Genomic DNA, 17,022 nt, shown 5'->3' with positions numbered 1-17,022 from the left:
CAAATAATGTAAATTGTGAGGAGATGAGATTTGTGATTAGGAACCTGGTATATGTTGAAGATCCTCCCGACAATGGCACCAGAAATTCCTTTTGATGTCGCTTGAAACTACGTCGGTATTTCCCCAAAGAGGAAGGGATGATGCAGCACAACGATGGTAGGTATTTACCTCATATGTGAAACCAAGGTTATCGAACCATTAGGAGAACCAAGCAACACAACGTAAACAGCACCTGCACACAAATAACGACTACTCGCAACCAGACGCGTTAAAGGGATTGTCAATCCCTTTCGGGTAACGGCGCCAGAAATTGGCAAACGGACATGAGAGAGTTGTAAGTATTGATAGATCAAACGCCAAATAAAATAAATTGCAGCAAGGTATTTTTGTATTTTTGGTTTAGTATATCTGAAAATAAAAGGCAAATAAAATAGATCCCGAAGGAAAATAATATGAGAAAGAGACCCGGGGGCCGTAGGTTTCACTAGTGGCTTCTCTCGAGAAAAATAGCAAATGGTGGGTAAACAAATTACTACTGGTAAATTGATAGAACTTCAAATAATCATGACGATATCCAGGCAATGATCATTACATAGGCATCACGTCCAAAATTAGTAGACCGACTCCTACCCGCATCTAGTACTATTACTCCACACATCGACCGTTATACATCATGCATCAAGTGTATTAAGTTCATGGGGAAACGGAGTAATGCAATAAGAACGATGACATGATGTAGACAAGATCTATCTATGTAGTGATAGACCCCATCGTTTTATCCTTAGTAGCAATGATACATACGTGTCGGTTCCCCTTCTGTCACTGGGATTAAGCACCGTAAGATCGAACCCACTACAAAGCACCTCTTCCCATTGTAAGATAAATAGATCAAGTTGGCCAAACAAAACCCAAATATTGGAGAAGAAATACGAGGCTATAAGCAATCATGCATATAAGAGATCAAAGAAACTCAAATAACTTTCATGGATATAAAAAGATAGATCTGATCATAAACTCAAAGTTCATCCGATTCCAACGAACACACCGCAAAAAGAGTTACATCATATGGATCTCCAAGATACCATTGTATTGAGAATCAAACGAGAGAGAGGGGAAGACATATAGATACTAACTACGGACCCAAAGGTCTACAAAGAACTACTCACGCATCATCAGAGAGGCACCAATGGAAGTGGTGAACCCCTCCATGGTGGTGTCTACATTGGATCTGGTGGTTCTGGGCTTTGCGGTGGCTGGTACTGATTTTCGTCGAGTCCCCCCGGGTTTCTGGAATATTGGGATATTTATAGAGCAAAGAGGCGGTCCGGGGGGCACCCTAGGTGGGCACAACCCACCAAGGCGCGTCTGGGCCTCCCGGTGTGCCCTGGTGGGTTGTGCTCTCCTCGGAGCATGTAACACCCTCGATGCGACTATAGCTCCCACGTGTCGAGGCACGACTTAGAGACATAATCGCATTGAAGGCATATGTCGCAAGTTAGGCAATCTTCACAACATCCCATGTAATATAAATCATAAAGGGGAGATAACATAGTTGGCTTACACCCGCCACGTCAATCAAGTACATAAATAACATTACATCATCCAAACACTCATGGCCCGACTACAACGCCAAAATAAAAGATAACCCAACATGCGACACGGTCCCAATCACCCCCAACTGGGCACCACTACCGATCATCGGGAAAGGAAACATAGTATCGTTGAGAGTCCTCGTCGAACTCCCACTTGAGCTCAAGCGCGTCTCCTGGAGCGGAATCATCAGGCCCTGCATCTGGTGTAATAGTAATCTGTGAGCCACAGGGACTCAGCAATCTCGCACCCTCGCGATCAAGACTATTTAAGCTTCTAGGTAGGGCAAGATAAATATGAGTGGAGCTACAGCAAGCGACTAGCAAATATGGTGGCTAACTTATTCGCAAAAGAGAGCGAGAAGAGGATGCAAAGCGCGAGCGAGAAACTAGAGAGCAACCTGCGCAAACATTACTCCAAAACCATGTCCACTTCTCGGACTCCGCCGAGAAGAGGCCATCACAGTAACACACTCAGTTGATTCATTTTAATTAAATTAAGGCTCAAGTTATCTACAACCGTACATTAACAAATTCCCATCTGCCCATAACCGCGGGCACGGCTTTCGAAAGTTCAAATCTGCAGGGGAGTCCCAACTAAGCCCATGACAAATTCTCACGGTCAACGAAGGAATAGACCTCCTCCCAAGATGTTCCGATCAGACTCGGTATCTCGGTTCTTCAAGACACTTTGATAGGTTAAAACAAGACCAGCAATACCGCCCGAATGTGCCGACAAATCCCGATAGGAGCTGCACATATCTCTTTCTCAGGTCACACTCAAATTTTCCAAACTTCCGGTAGGCCAGCCCAGAGTTGCCCCTGGTAGCCACCGGCGGCTGACGGTTTGGACCAACACTCAGAGGAGCACTGGCCGGGGGGGGGGGGGTTAAAATAATGATGACCCTTGAGTCTGCAGAACCCAAGGGAAAGAAAAGGCTAGGTGGCAAATGGTAAAACCAATGTTGGGCATTGCTGGAAAAGCTATAATCAAGGCGAACTATCAAGGGGTTCCCATTATAACCCAACCGCGTAAGGAATGCAAAATCCGGGAACATAACACCGATATGACGGAAACTAGGGCGGCAAGAGTGGAACAAAACACTAGGCGAGAGGCCGAGCCTTCCACCCTTTACCAAGTATATAGATGCATTAAGATAACATAGCAATATAATGATATCCCAACAAGTAAATAAATGTTCCAACAAGGAACGGCCTCCAATCTTCACCTGCAACTAGCAACGCTATAAGAGGGGCTGAGCAAAGCGGTAACATAGCCAATCAATGGTTTGCTAGGACATGGTGGGTCAGAGGTTTGACATGGCAATTTGGGAGGCTTGAAAGCAAGTGGTAGGCATCGTAGCATTGGCATAGCAAAAGAGCGAGCAAACTAGCATAGCAAAGATAGTAGTGATTTCGAGGGTATGATCATCTTGCCTGCACAGTTGTCAGAGTTGACTGGATCCTCGAAAGCAAACTCAACGGGCTCCTCGTTAGCGAACTCGTCTCCTGGCTCTACCCAAACAAGACAAACAAGCAACAAGGACACAATCAACCACGTGCAAGGATCAAACAAGATGATGCAATGATGATATGCTATGCGGAATGCGATGCGGGATGCAAAATGCAAGATATGACAGAAAATGCATGAACCTGGCCTCAACTTGTAAATCCAAGTGTGCCACTGGAAAGATGAGATGAAATCGCTTGAAATCAATATAAAGAATGCCGGAATCGGAGTTACGGTTTGGAAATGGCAAGCGATTCAAAAATGGCACCGGTCTGCGATTTACAGCAAGTAGTCATCTAAATGCAATGAGATGAACATGCTACAGCACCCAAACATGACAACAAAATACATGGCAGGGATGCATTCAAGATGCTTAACAAAAGTCTAGCACTGAGCTACGGCCAAATCATCCATTAACAGGTTCAAACAAGCATGGCAAAAATGCATATGGCAAACAGATCTCAGACTTAGTGAAATTAACACTTGTCTGGAATTTCAGATCAGGTAGCCCACTTCGGAGCAACAAAACTACATGCTACAGGACCTGAACATGGCAAAGTAAAGCATGGCATGGAGCTACTCAAAGAGCTTAACAAAAGTCCCTTAGTGACCTCGAGCCAAAAGGGATCAGAAAATACAATTGCAAGCATGTGAACATAGCAAAGAGGAAACTGTCGTCCTGCGCCCGCTGGCGCCCGCCTGGCCTTGGTTGTCATGGCTCGCGTCATCCGAACCTCACGAGGTGAGGCTTGCATAGATATCTCCGCTCCTCAGGAGCCTACCTGTGGAGGCCACTCCTTCTGGTGGTCTCGGTGTCGTCCGCCTCACGAGGCATGGCCCCTCGCGAGGGTCTTGATTTGTTGATGCTGAAGGTGGGCCGTACCAGGCCGTCGATGGAGCCATGCCATGGGCCGCAGGTAGGCAAGTCTGGGTACCCCTGTTCCCAAAACACCGACAGTAGCCCCCGGGCCCAAGGCGCGCTCGAACTTTGCTTCGAGGCGAAGCCAAAGTTCAAGTGTGGAGCGCCGCGGGCCCTAACCGCCTGCGGCCTTGGTCGACGCGTGGCACTTGATTGGACGTGGGCGTCTCGACTTCCCCACGTAGCCTTGATAATTGCTAGGCCTGGTAGCCGCCCATTGTTAGCACAGCTCTGCCTTCATTGCTCGCCATGCTTGCCCTTGGCTCCTCCTCTCCTCTGTGAACCCGTAGCTCGACGCCGGCGCCAACCCTTTCTCGCCGCCATGGCCCCTCGGCCGAAGAAGAAGGGAAAGGCCTGTGCTTTGGCGAATCCCGGCCAGTCTTGGAGCCCTCTCTTGAGCGGTCAACGATGATAAACCGCGAGGGGCTGGACAAGGTCCAGCCGACCCTGGTCACCGATTCCAATGAGTGGAAGGCGATGACGGTCTGGCCTGCAACCCGGGCCATGATTGACATGGAAGCCACCGAGATCCCCATTCATCTCCATGCTCTCTTGGCTGGCTTTTGGTTCCCCCGCTTTCTGATTTCTTCAATGTCGTGATCTCACACTACCAGATTTAGGCGATGCATCTGGATCCCCAATCCATCATCCTCCTCGCTGTCTTCGCCTTCCTGTGTGATGCTATGGTGGGCATTTGCTCCCTCCGTTGCCTTGCTTCGCCATTTCTTCTCGCTCCGCCTGGTCGACGCCCGCCAGCGCTCGGGATGCGTAGCCTTCCAGGCTGGCTCGGGCATCGACTTTACGCTCTGCCCAGACGTGGAGGGGTTCTGGAAGCAGTAGGTGTACGTGGACGCCGGCACGCTCAACCCCCTGCTCCTGCTCCCGCGAACGCCGGCGGCACCCAGCTTTGGCTCAGGGCACATGAAGCTTGTCGACCGCCGGCTTGCCCATGTCTGGTCTAGGCTGGCCAGGTTGAAGAAGGTCAGGGTGACGGCGCCGATGGTGGTGAAGGAGTTCGTCCGGTGGCACATCGCTCCACACCAGCACCATTCGCGCCCAATGTGGGCCTTCACGGTAGCAAGGACCCCATGAGGCTCCGGGTGCCTGCGCTTCCTTCCAAGATGCTGTGCACGATGCTCGAGATTATGACACGTGACCTAGCGCTAGCTGCGCTTCCGGAGGAGGGTTGCCTTCTGTACCAATGCTCAAACAAGGAGGACTTCGTGAAGCAGATGCCCCTTTTTGACAAGTGGGGGCTGTGCCCGAAGGGCCTTAAAGGGCCCCACGAGAATCCCATCGTTGTGTCTCCCTTGTTCGTTGATCCTGTGACGCGTGCTCCGAATGTGGATGCAGGGGGCGAACGCCACCGGGTGCCACTGGGGCGATTGCTGGGGAGCGGGTGTCGTCGGGCCCCTCCGAGGTAGCCATCTCTTAAGCTCCGGCGAGCGCCCCTGAGGGAGCTGATGGAGAGCTGGTGCAGCCCGACGGTCCTGAGGTGGTTGCCCCTGAAGCTTGAGCAAGTAGCCCTGAGGTGGCTGCTGGTGGGCGGGTGTGGCTTGATGTTCCTGAGGCTACCGCCCAAGAAGCCCCGTCAAGTGCCCCAGATGCCGGGAGTCGCGCCCCGAACTTCGGCCATCTTCGCCTGAACCTTGAAGCACTCTGCAAGGGGAAGGGCCTCCAAGCTGCAGTGGTGATGCCTACCAGCCACTGAAGCAAAGGAAGTACATAGCTGTTGATGAGTAAGTACCTTATCTTCGTGATTTCCCGGGCACGGCGTCCCCTCCCGACCCTGGTTCTTCAGGATCTCCCCGACTTTGGCGATGAAACCTCCTGCGAAGTAGCCTGGAAGTCCATGGTCTACTCGTGGTTCCGAGCCCCCTACAACGGACGCCTGCGTGAGGCGCGGGGCCAGTTCATGAGGCGGATGTGCCGCTGGGGGGCCGTGAGCTGGTGCTCCTAGCATTCTTCCTTCGCAGCCAGTCCTGGGGCGCAGGAGGCGTGGCGAGGGCTCCCCCGCTGGTCATCACCAGAGGCTGGATGACCCCAGCGTCTGTTTCATCTTTGAGCAGCGAGACCGTGCCGCCCGGTGCCTCTGCCGAAGCTGGGAGAGCGACTGGGAAGGCGCCGGCCTCCAGCCCCCTGCGGGAGGCAGGTGAGCTGCTCCGCGCCTCTCCGGCAGCCCCCGGCACGGAGGACGAGCTTGGCCGCGCGCTGGAGCTCGCGCACCGGCGCAGTGCCGTCTATCATGAGCTTTTTCGTGAGGCGATGGGCACGCTGAGCCGGCTTGGAGGAGAGCTTGCCGATGTCGATGCCCGCCTTGAGATGGAGGACCTCCGCTTGGCGCACGAGTGGCGCCAGCTGAAGGTCGCCATCAACCTTGGACATCTTCAGCACGAGCGTGCCCGCGCGAGAGACGTGCTGTCCCTTGCAGACTCTCGTGAGGCTTGCGCCTATGCTCAGTAGGAGGCCAGGGACGCCAACCACTGTCGTGAGGCGGCCAAGGAGCGGGAGCTTCAAGCTTCGAACACCGCCCTTGAGCGGCAAATCCAAGCGCGGAAGGACGCCCTAGCAGCATCACTGAGCGAGGGCCCCTCCGAAGAGAAGAAGGTCCAGGAACACGAGGAGGCGCTGGCGCTGGAGGTCTTGGAGCGCAGCCTGGAGCTTGAGTGGTTGAGATGAGAGAGCGCCACGTAGCCATGGCCGAGGACGCCGTCGCCACTCCGGAGGCCAGGATCTAGCAGGAGGTCGACCAGAGGGTGGCGAAGGCTCGCGTGGCTTTTGTTGACGAGCACTGCCTGAAGTTGGAGCTCCTGGAGGCCGAGCTTAAGGGCAGGACTGCCACCCTCAAGACGAAGTTGGACACCGCAGAACAATGCGAGAGGGCTGCCAAGGAGGCTCTAGCCTCCGCCCAAGCCGACCTGGCCTCCGCTTGAACTGACCTATCTTCACTTAGGCAGCAAGTCGAGGTCGTTGCATCTCGTGCGGAGCAGACCGAGAATGAGGCGTGCTGCCGTCGGACGATGCAGCGCGAGCATTCCTCGATGCTCCAGGCCCTCAGGGTCAGGGCCAACCAGGCTTTGGGCACCATCAGTGAAGAGAGTGTCACCCATCCGAACAAGGACGACGATGCCAACCATATGCGCTTCTTTACCCAGATCGTGACCCGCCTGGAAGACAGAGCCGCGATGGCTTGCCAGCTCATTGAAGAGAGAAGCTGGGGCCTTCTCGGGCGTGCATTCTCGCGAGTCTTCAGTCCCCTCCTCAACCTTGACCCTCACTTCGACTTTGACGCCGCCATAGACCCCGTGCCCCGGGTCATCCAAGACAACCTGGCGGGCTGGGTGGATGACTGTCGGTGTCAAAACCGGCGGATCTCGGGTAGGGGGTCCCGAACTGTGCATCTAAGGTTGATGGTAACAGGAGATAGGGGATACGAAATTTTACCCAGGTTCGGGCCCTCTCGATGGAGGTAATACCCTACGTCCTGCTTGATTGATATTGATGAGTATGAGGGTTACAAGAGTTGATCTACCACGAGATCGTAATGGCTAAAACCCTAGAAGTCTAGCCTGTCAGATTATGATTACCTCTACAGACTAAACCCTCCGGTTTATATAGACACGGAGGGGACTAGGGTTGTACAAAGTCAGTTACAGAGAAAGGAATCTTCATATCCGAACGCCAAGCTTGCCATCCACGCCAAGGAGAGTCCCATCCGGACACGGGAGAGAGTCTTATGTCTTGTATCTTCATAGCCCATTAGTCTGGCCCATGTCACATAGGTCGGACGCCCGAGGACCCCTTAATCCAGGACTCCCTTAGTAGCCCCTGAACCAGGCTTCAATGACGAGGTGTCCGGCGCGTAGATTGTCTTCGGTATTGCAAGGCGGGTTCCTCCTCCGAATACTCCAAAACAACTCACGAACATAGAGAACGCATCCGGCTTTGTAAAACAAACACCACATATATCCGCAGAGAGTATAATATTTTATGAGTTCAATCCACTGACAACTTTTGTAGCGTGACATCATGTCATAGCCCAGTCATTATTTCGAACCGTTTTTTAGCCCCCCACTCCATGTTTCAAGATGCGATTTTATTGGCACGTCTTGTCAAAGCAAAGATCGTGTCCCCTTATTGTGGGATTCTCATCAATACGGGCGTGGTTAACCCAACCGTGCCGCCTGCACGACCCTTGGGGAATAGGCGAGTTTTAAGGCGAGTGGGGAGGCACTTGATATTCACTGCCTTTATAAAGGGATAAGGATTCACCTCTTTCATCCACGCCCTCTTCCTCTCTGCCCATCCATTCTCGAGCTCCAGCGCCCAAGCTTCCATCCTTTCCGCCTCCAAGAAGCACTCCAGCCATGTACGGATCTGGAGCGCAAGGCAAGTGGATGGTTTCCTCCGTCAAGGAGAAGGACATCACCAGGCTCCGGGAGGCCGGGTACCTAGCCAAGGAAATCACCCACCGGCTTCCAGCCGAGGGACATATCGTCCCTACTCCGGAGCCCCATGAGAGGGTCGTGTTCATCCCCCACTTTGTTCGTGGGTTGGGATTTCCTCTCCACTCATTCGTTCATGGACTCATGTTTTACTACGGGCTGGATTTCCACGATCTGGCCCTCAACTCCTTCCTCAATATCTCGGCATTTATTGTCATGTGCGAGGCCTTCCTTCGTATCCCACCCCACTTCGGACTGTGCTTGAAGATCTTCAACGTGAAGCCGAAGGTGGTGGATGGCCAACATGCAGAGTGCAGAGGCGCCATGGTGAGAAAGCTACCCAATGTCACATGGCCCAAAAGTACCTTCGTGGAGACCGTCAAAGGGTGGCAAGAACAGTGGCTCTATGTCACAAAGCCTCACGACGCCACTTGGGCCGCAACTCCTGAATTCCAGTCCGGCGCCCTGATGCGGCTCACCTCCTGGCTAGAGAACGGCTTGGACTGGTCTTCGTCACACAAGCTGACAGCACTTCAGACGTGCATAAAGTGCATGGTGGACAAGAACGTCAAGCTTGTCAATGTGATCCAGGTGATGCTCGCTCGCTGGATCCTGTCGTGCCAAAGCTGGACTTGCCACTTGTGGGAGTTCGATCCAGCCAAGCACCAGACCTCGCAACAGTTCTTCGGCACTACGCACGAAGACATCTGGAAGGTGCTCTTCAAGGCCAACGAGACGTGGCCGGCAACGACCAAGGACCGCGGGCACGACCTGGCCCATCCCGCTAGTGCGGTAAGTTTTCTGTATTTCAAGGTGTTCCACTTACTTGCATACCCAAGGAAGATGTCTAAGCTTCCCTATTTGTTTTTTTCAGGGCTGGACAAAGAAGGTGGAGCGCATTCAGTGTCCGACTCTGCTGCCCGAAGAACCAGCTATCCCGCTTTTGACGAAGATGCTGGTTCTGGCGCCCAATCAAGCGGCGGAGAAGAAGGCCAAGAAGAAGGCCAAGGGGACCAGGGGTGGTCTCCGCCATAAGGGCACTTCGGATGTGACGTCCGAAGATGCCGACACCCACTCCCCTCCCGTCACCGACGATGAGGAAGAGGAGGAAAGCAATTCTCCCCCTAAGGAGGGAAGGAAGAAAAGGGTGGCCTCCACACATCTCGAGGCATAGGCGTCCAAGAAGGGGAAGTCCTCCATCGTGGACAACTCCGCGTGGGAGATGGATAGCAGCTCTGAGTGGCGCCCCAGGGATAAGCCCCTGGTCGAATCGTAAGTACTCGAAAACGCACACAAATACCCAGCCTCTTTACTTCATAACTTTAACATGTTAAATCATGCACTTGCAGGCCGGCTCATTCTGACCTCGAGCGATCCTCATCTTCGAGAAATTCGCTGGATCCGAAGGTGATGGACGGAGGGTCCCTTCCGGCGGCCTCCTCTACCAAGGCTATGGGGGATGCTGAAGTGTTGTCCCAAAGGACCCTCCCGGCTCAAGGGGAGGCACAAGAAGCCATCACGGTGACGCCAGAGGATGATACCTCGGCCTCCGAACACATGGGGGAGTAGATCCCCATGGAGACTGGCGATGGGGGCAATATCCAATTTGCCTCCCAGCCAAGTACGATCCCGGAGACCTATACAGCTACGGAATCCGGCAAGCAGCCTCCTTCGAAAGAAGGAGGTGCACCGATTCCACCGGTGCCCTCTGTCCATCCAGAGGCACCGGATACTCTTCTGGAAGCGCTACGAAGTGCTTCCATTGTTGAGGAACACCGTACCCTCATGGGTACGGTGGTTGAGAGGATTCGGTCTGCAAAGAGCGGACTGACCGAAGCCTGCACAAGCCTTCTAACAGGCTTTGAGGTAAGCGATGCAATTGTATAAAAAGAATGTCATAGTATAGACAGTAGCGCTTGAGACACTGTCCGGTGTTTGAAAAGAAAAGCCGGACAGAGGATCAACTAATTTTCGCAGGAGACTAACCATACGTGTCTATGTGAATAAGCAGGCGTCTTTGCTGGCTGCGACCTCTCATGTTGCTGAGGTATTCGGACTGAAGCAGAGTCTGGAGTGGACCGAGGAAGAGCTCGGCCGCATGAAAAAACAGCTGGAGGATCATCAAGGTATGCAATGACCTTTTGTAGATCCAAAAGGGATGAATGATTTGTTCTGACTGTAGTGCCATGATATTTGTTAGGAGCGGCGACCGAGGTGGAGACCCTCAAGAAGGCGCTGGCCGAAGCCCAGGAGAAAGTGGCAAAGGAACAAGCCTCTCATGAGAAACACGAGGCCATGGTTGGTGAGGTCCAGCAGGAGCTCTAGGATGCTATGCAGAAATGCAAGTCCTTGGAGCGCAATATTGCGGATCAAGAGTCCGAACTTGCCAAGGCCCGCCAGAGCGCACACGATGCCCGGATTGAAGCCCAGGGCGCCCTACAAGAAATCCAGGAGGCCAGGAAAATCGCGGTGGGTAAGGCCTTTATTATGCAGAGCAAGTATGTGAAGAGAAGATTTCTCTTACTGACCCGGATTTGGAGTTCTCCAGGAGCGTTTGCGGATCTGCCATGCAGCGTTGCCGATGTTGCGGAGTTCTTCTGAGCCGAAGAGGGGAGCTCGACAGAGAAGTTGTTCTGGTCGCAATACCTTGTGCCAGAACATTTGGTGCCCTTTAGCGATCAGCTAAAACAGCTGGTGGAACTGCATAGGGTGGCCGAACTAGCCATGAAGGATTTAATAATCCGGCTATGGCCTGCCGAAGTCATACCCAGCAGATACTTCGGGCTCGTGAAGCAGCTGGTCAATTCCTGCCCCCAGCTTGACGTCATCAAGTGGTTGGTTTGCATCAAAGGTGCACGGATGGCCTTCACCCGTGTCAAGATACAGTGGGCGAAGATGGACGCCGTCAAGCTCGCGACCGAGGGACCGCCCGCTAGCAAGGAGCACCGCACGTCGGAGCGGTATTTTGATGATATCCTCAAGGGATCCCGCATTGTAGAGGGCCAGTGTTCAAAAGACATTATCTCTGAATGAGTACCTTCATGTTATCCCGCCCTGTATGATGAAAACAAGACTGATATGTAATATAATGCTTGCTGTTTATTTTGGAATTTTACCTCCGGTGCGGCCGTTTTTATTAAATTTGAGAGTTGGCCAGTCGTCAGCTTCAGCCCCCACATAGGTAGTACGGGGGTGTTCGGGATGTAATCTAAACACTTTTGATCCAAGAAATTGGTCCTTGAAGGAGGTGTTTAGCACAACGAACCAGGCAATCGGACTATGTGGCTTTATCACCCTCACTTAGCCATAGGAGTTTGACAATAGAAATGTAGGCGCAGCCCCTAGTATTCGTTAGTCCGGACTAGGGTGATGTAGACACGTGATCGGGTGAAGGTCGATCCTTCACATAATGCGGAAAAAAATTGCAAGAGATTTTAACCTCCGAAGAGCTGACCAGCTCACGCCGCATCATGACAGTCAGTTTTTGGCTTTGTCTACTGAGGTGCTCATCCGGATAAACTGGGACACAATCGCAGTAGTTCCCCCTTTACTACCCTAGCCAATAGAGCGGAACGTAAGGTAGTAAGCACAGGAGCCGGGCAACCCAACTATTGACCAAAGACATGATTCGGAGCCGATGCATATAATGCTAAATTCGGGGGCTGAACTATACTGTAAAAGTGTTCGTACTTGTTGCCGTAGTATGGAGCTCAATAAAGCCCCTGGCGAATTGTGGCGTACCAAAGTGTACGGATGAAGTCGATAAGAATAGCGAAATAAAATGAAGTAGTAAGCTAGTGCCACATAAGTTGGGCCGCAAACTGTTTCCATTATAATTTTGATTAATACGTCAAAGCGTATTTGTACAAATAGTGCGATAAGCAACAATGGCTATTTAACATGCCAAGACCAGGGGTGCGTACGGGTCCTGAAAATAGGTAGAATGATTGTTAAGGAGAACACCTAGAGATTCCCCCACACGTCTGTGCTACTTGCCACCTTGGTATATCCGTCCTTCAAAAGGACCAATTATCAGGCCGTGAAGAGGGGCCTGTAGAAAATAAACCTAAAAGGATAAAAAATAAAAGTAAAAGTATGTGTCTCTAGGGAAGGTCGAGCCATATTGTGCACCACAGTCTGATTATGCCTCCATCTCGGCCCATGGTATTTTTAGTGCGTAGTTATGTACACGCGGTACGTGTGTCGCCACTTGGTCGGGACTGAGACGGAGGACGAATTGCTAGTATAACTCCTGCCGAGCCGGACTGTCATGCTGCGGAGTAGTCCAAACTCGTTTGACAGCGTCCGAGAGCTTGGCCGCTGAATTAAAGCTCTGCCATAAAAGGCCGCTCTGTACTTCCGCTGCCAGAGTCGTGGTGTGCTCCTCGGTACGGAGGGAGCGCTCCGTGTTTCCATTAATTGTTATGACACCGCATGGTCCGGGTATCTTGAGCTTGAGATAAGCACAGTGCGGCACCGCATTAAATCGAGCAAACACGGTTCGTCCGAGCAGTGCGTGATAGCCAATGCGGAAGGGGACGATGTCGAAGATCAAGTCCTCGCTTCGGAAGTTCTCCGGAGATCCGAAGATGACTTCTAATATAATTGAGCCTGTGCAGCGGGCCTCTACACGTGGTATTACTCCTTTAAAGGTAGTTTTTGTGAGCTTGATTCTTTACGGATCGATGCCCATTTTGCGCACTGTATCCTGATAGAGTAGGTTGAGGCTGTTGCCACCGTCCATGAGGACTCGTGTGAGGTGGGATCCATCAATTATTGGGTCGAGAACCAGTGCGGCTGAACCACCATGACGGATACTGGTCGGATGGTCCCTGTGATCAAAGGTAATCGGGCAGGACGACCATGGGTTGAATTTTGGGGTGACTGGCTCTATCGCATAGACGTCCCTGAGCGCGCTCATGCGCTCCCTCTTGGGGATATGGGTAGTTTATATCATGTTCACCATTTTGACCTGAGGGGGAAACTTCTTCTGTCCCCCCGTGTTCGGCGGTTGGGGCTCCTCATCATCATTCTCGCTTTGCGACCCCTTCTCCTTGTCTTCGGCATTTAACTTGCTGGCTTGTTTGAAGACCCAACAACTTCAGTGGGTATGATTGGTTGGTTTATCAGGGGTGTTGTGGATCTGACATAGACGGTCGAGTATGCGGTCCAGGATGGAAGGGCCCAAATTGTTCCTTTTATATGGCTTCTTTCGCTGACTAGACTTGGAGCCACTGAATCCGGCATTGCCCGTCGTGTTATCAGTATTGTCACCATTGTTTCGACGCTTATGCCTGTTGCGTCGGGGCTTGCCGTTGCTATTTCTGGCTTCGGAGGTGCCAGGTTCACTTGTATTATTATTGCTACGGGCTAGCCAGCTATCTTCGCCCGTGCCAAAGCGGGTCATGAGTGCCGTGAGGTCTGCCATGGACTTCGGCTTTTCCTGGCCGAGGTGTCGGGCGAGCCATTCATCGCGGATGCTGTGTTTAAAGGCCGCTAGGGCTTCGGCATCCGGACAATTGACGATCTATTTCTTTTTAGTTAAGAACCTAGTCCAGAATTTCCTCACCGACTCTCCGGGCTATTGGACTATGTGACTTAAGTTGTCGGCATCCGGAGGTCTGACGTATGTGCCTTGGAAGTTGTTGTGGAAGGCGTCTTCTAGGTCTTCCTAGCTGCCAATAGAGGTTTCAGGCAGGCTGTTCAGCCAGTGCCGGGCTGGTCCCTTCAGTTTTAGGGGGAGGTATTTAATGGCATGAAGATCATCACCGTGGGCCATATGAATATGGAGAATAAAGTCTTCAATCCATACCACGGGATCTGTGGTTCCATCATATGATTCGATATTCAAGGGTTTGAACCCTTTTGGGAATTCATGTCCCATTACTTCATCAGTGAAGCAGAGGGGGTGTGCGGCGCCTCTATATCGCGCCAGATCGTGACGTAGTTCGGATGGAGTCCATCTACGGTTTTCGGCCCAGATGTGATTGTGCTTGCCGTGTTCGGCTTGATAGCCGTCGTCGCGTGTCGGGACATGCCCCCACGATCCGTAGATCGACTTGGCCGGACCTACTTTGTTCTTCAGGTCCTACCACAGGTCATATGTGTATCCCCGAGCTGTTTTATCTCTGCCTTTACGGTGAGGTAGGACGGGCTGGTGTTCGGCTTGAGTTGTCGTTTTGTCCCGGCCACGTGGTGGTCGATCAGCCGCATTACATGCTGATGGTACGGGTTCAAGTGCCTCGTCATCGAATTGAGGTAGCAGTTTACACTTCCGGTAACTTTTGGTTTGGCGCTCGAGGCCGTATTCCTCTGCTGCCAGGACATTAGTCCATCTATCGTTGAGCAGATCTTGATCAGCTTGAAGCTGTTGCTGCTTCTTTTTCAGGCTCCTTGAAGTGGCTATTAGCCATTTCTTAAAGCGCTCCTGCTCGAGAGGTTCCTCAGGCACGATAAAGTCTTTCTCGCCGAGGCTCACCTCATCCTCGGAGGGTGGAAGGTTATTACTGTCCTCCGAGTCTTTGTTTGCAGCCTGTTCATCAGGGCTAACTTTCCCATCCTCCCGATCGTCTTGTTCGGAGTTTTGCTCGACGGGGTTTTCTTGGTCTTTGGCATCATCCGGAGTGTTGTTGTCTCTTGTGTCGGTATTGTTGTCTTTGCTGCGGCGTGGTTTAGAGCGGCGTCGTCGGTGCTTTGGTTGTATCTCGGGAGGTTTATCCTCTAGTGGAATTTTCTCATTATCACTGTCACCCTCCTTGGGTGTATCCTCCAAGCACACGGCATACGAGGAGGTGGCCGTCCAACGTCCAGTAAACGGCGGGTTTTTAGCTTGCTCCTCTCCGGCATCGTCATCCATACCGTTGATGTCTTCGGAGCCGTAATAGAGCATGTCAGTTAAGTCCTCGACTGTGGCGATGAAGTGGGTGGTGGGTGGGACGTGAAATTCCCCGCTCTCATCCCCTAGTCCGGGTTGGGCGTAGTTCGGACGCTGCTCCTCTCTAATCACAAGGGATCGCATTAAGTCCAGAGCCTCACTTAAAGGCGAGGTTTGTTGGGGGAGACAAGAATCCATGGAGTATGGCAGGAAGGGAATTCCTCGGCAGAGCTAACACGATGCTGACTCCGAGAGTTCGGAGCCAGCGTCCAGGGAAGAGTCCGGCTTGGTGATGGTTGTCGGCGACACTGCTTCCTCCGTCTCTCCTGTACTGGGCCTAGTGGCCACAGGTAGTCTGACGGGTTTAGAAATCCCGTCTTCGGTCCTGGCGAGGCGCTCCGGCTCTAAGGCCAGAGCGGAGGTTGGGGTCGTGAATCCTTGGAATATCAACTCTCCTCGGATATGAGCGACATAATCCAGGTTTCCAGAACTAATCTGGTGACCTGGGGCGTAGCTGTCGATCTGCTCTAGATGGCCAAGCGAGTTGGCCCACAGTGCGAAGCCGCCGAATACGAAGATCTGGCCGGGGAGAAAAACCTCCCCTAGGGCAGTATCGTTGTAGATGATGGATGGAGCCATCGAACCTTCTGACGGAAACATAGTGGAACTCCCGATGAAAGCACCAATGTCGGTGTCAAAACCGGCGGATCTCGGGTAGGGGCTCCCAAACTGTGAGTCTAAGGTTGATGGTAACAGGAGACATGGGGCACGAAGTTTTACCCGGGTTTGGTCCCTCTCGATAGAGGTAATACCCTATGTCCTGCTTGATTGATATTGATGAGTATGAGGGTTACAAGAGTTGATCTACCACGAGATTGTAATGGCTAAAACCCTAGAAGTCTAGCCTATCAGATTATGATTACCTCTATGGACTAAACCCTCCGGTTTATATAGACACCGGAGGGGACTAGGGTTGTACAAAGTCGGTTACAGAGAAAGGAATCTTCATATCCGAACGCCAAGCTTGCCATCCGCACCAAGGAGAGTCCCATACGGACACGGGAGAGAGTCTTCTGTCTTGTGTCTTCATAGCCCATTAGTCCGGTCCATCTCACATAGGTCGGACGCCCGAGGACCCCTTAATCCAGGACTCCCTCATTGACCATGTGGACGACATGGTCGTGGAGTTCGCTCCCGAGGATGAAGCGGTCATGATTGCGGACGACGGGGGCAGTGCTGATGGCGATGATGAGGATGATACCAGCGATAGTGCAGGCAGCAGGGATGAAGACGATGAAGACGGCGCCAGAAGCAGCGCGTCCAGCTAGGCCTGTATTTCCTTTTTTGCTCTGACCTGTATGGAAAAAACCTTCGGGCACAGCCCTGCTGGGCGTGTAAGCATTTTTTGAAGGGGGAGCCCCTTATAGTGTATGAAATGACAATATGCCTTAAAATAGGGCTTGGAACGTGTCGCCGTGGACCTTGGAGGGCGATACGTCTCCAACGTATCTATAATTTTTTATTGTTCCATGCTGTTATATTATCATTTTTGGATATTTTATAATCACTTTATAGTTATTATATATATATATTTGGTACTAACATATTGACATAGTGCCAAGTGCCAGTTGTTGTTTTTTGCTTGTTTTTTACATAGCAGGAAATCGATATCAAACGGAGTCCAA

Source organism: Triticum dicoccoides, chromosome 3A (genome assembly GCF_002162155.2).
Source record: "Triticum dicoccoides isolate Atlit2015 ecotype Zavitan chromosome 3A, WEW_v2.0, whole genome shotgun sequence".
NCBI classification, from domain to species: domain Eukaryota; kingdom Viridiplantae; phylum Streptophyta; class Magnoliopsida; order Poales; family Poaceae; genus Triticum; species Triticum dicoccoides.
The sequence above is the reverse complement of the archived record's forward strand: the minus strand, read 5'-3'. Positions refer to the sequence as shown.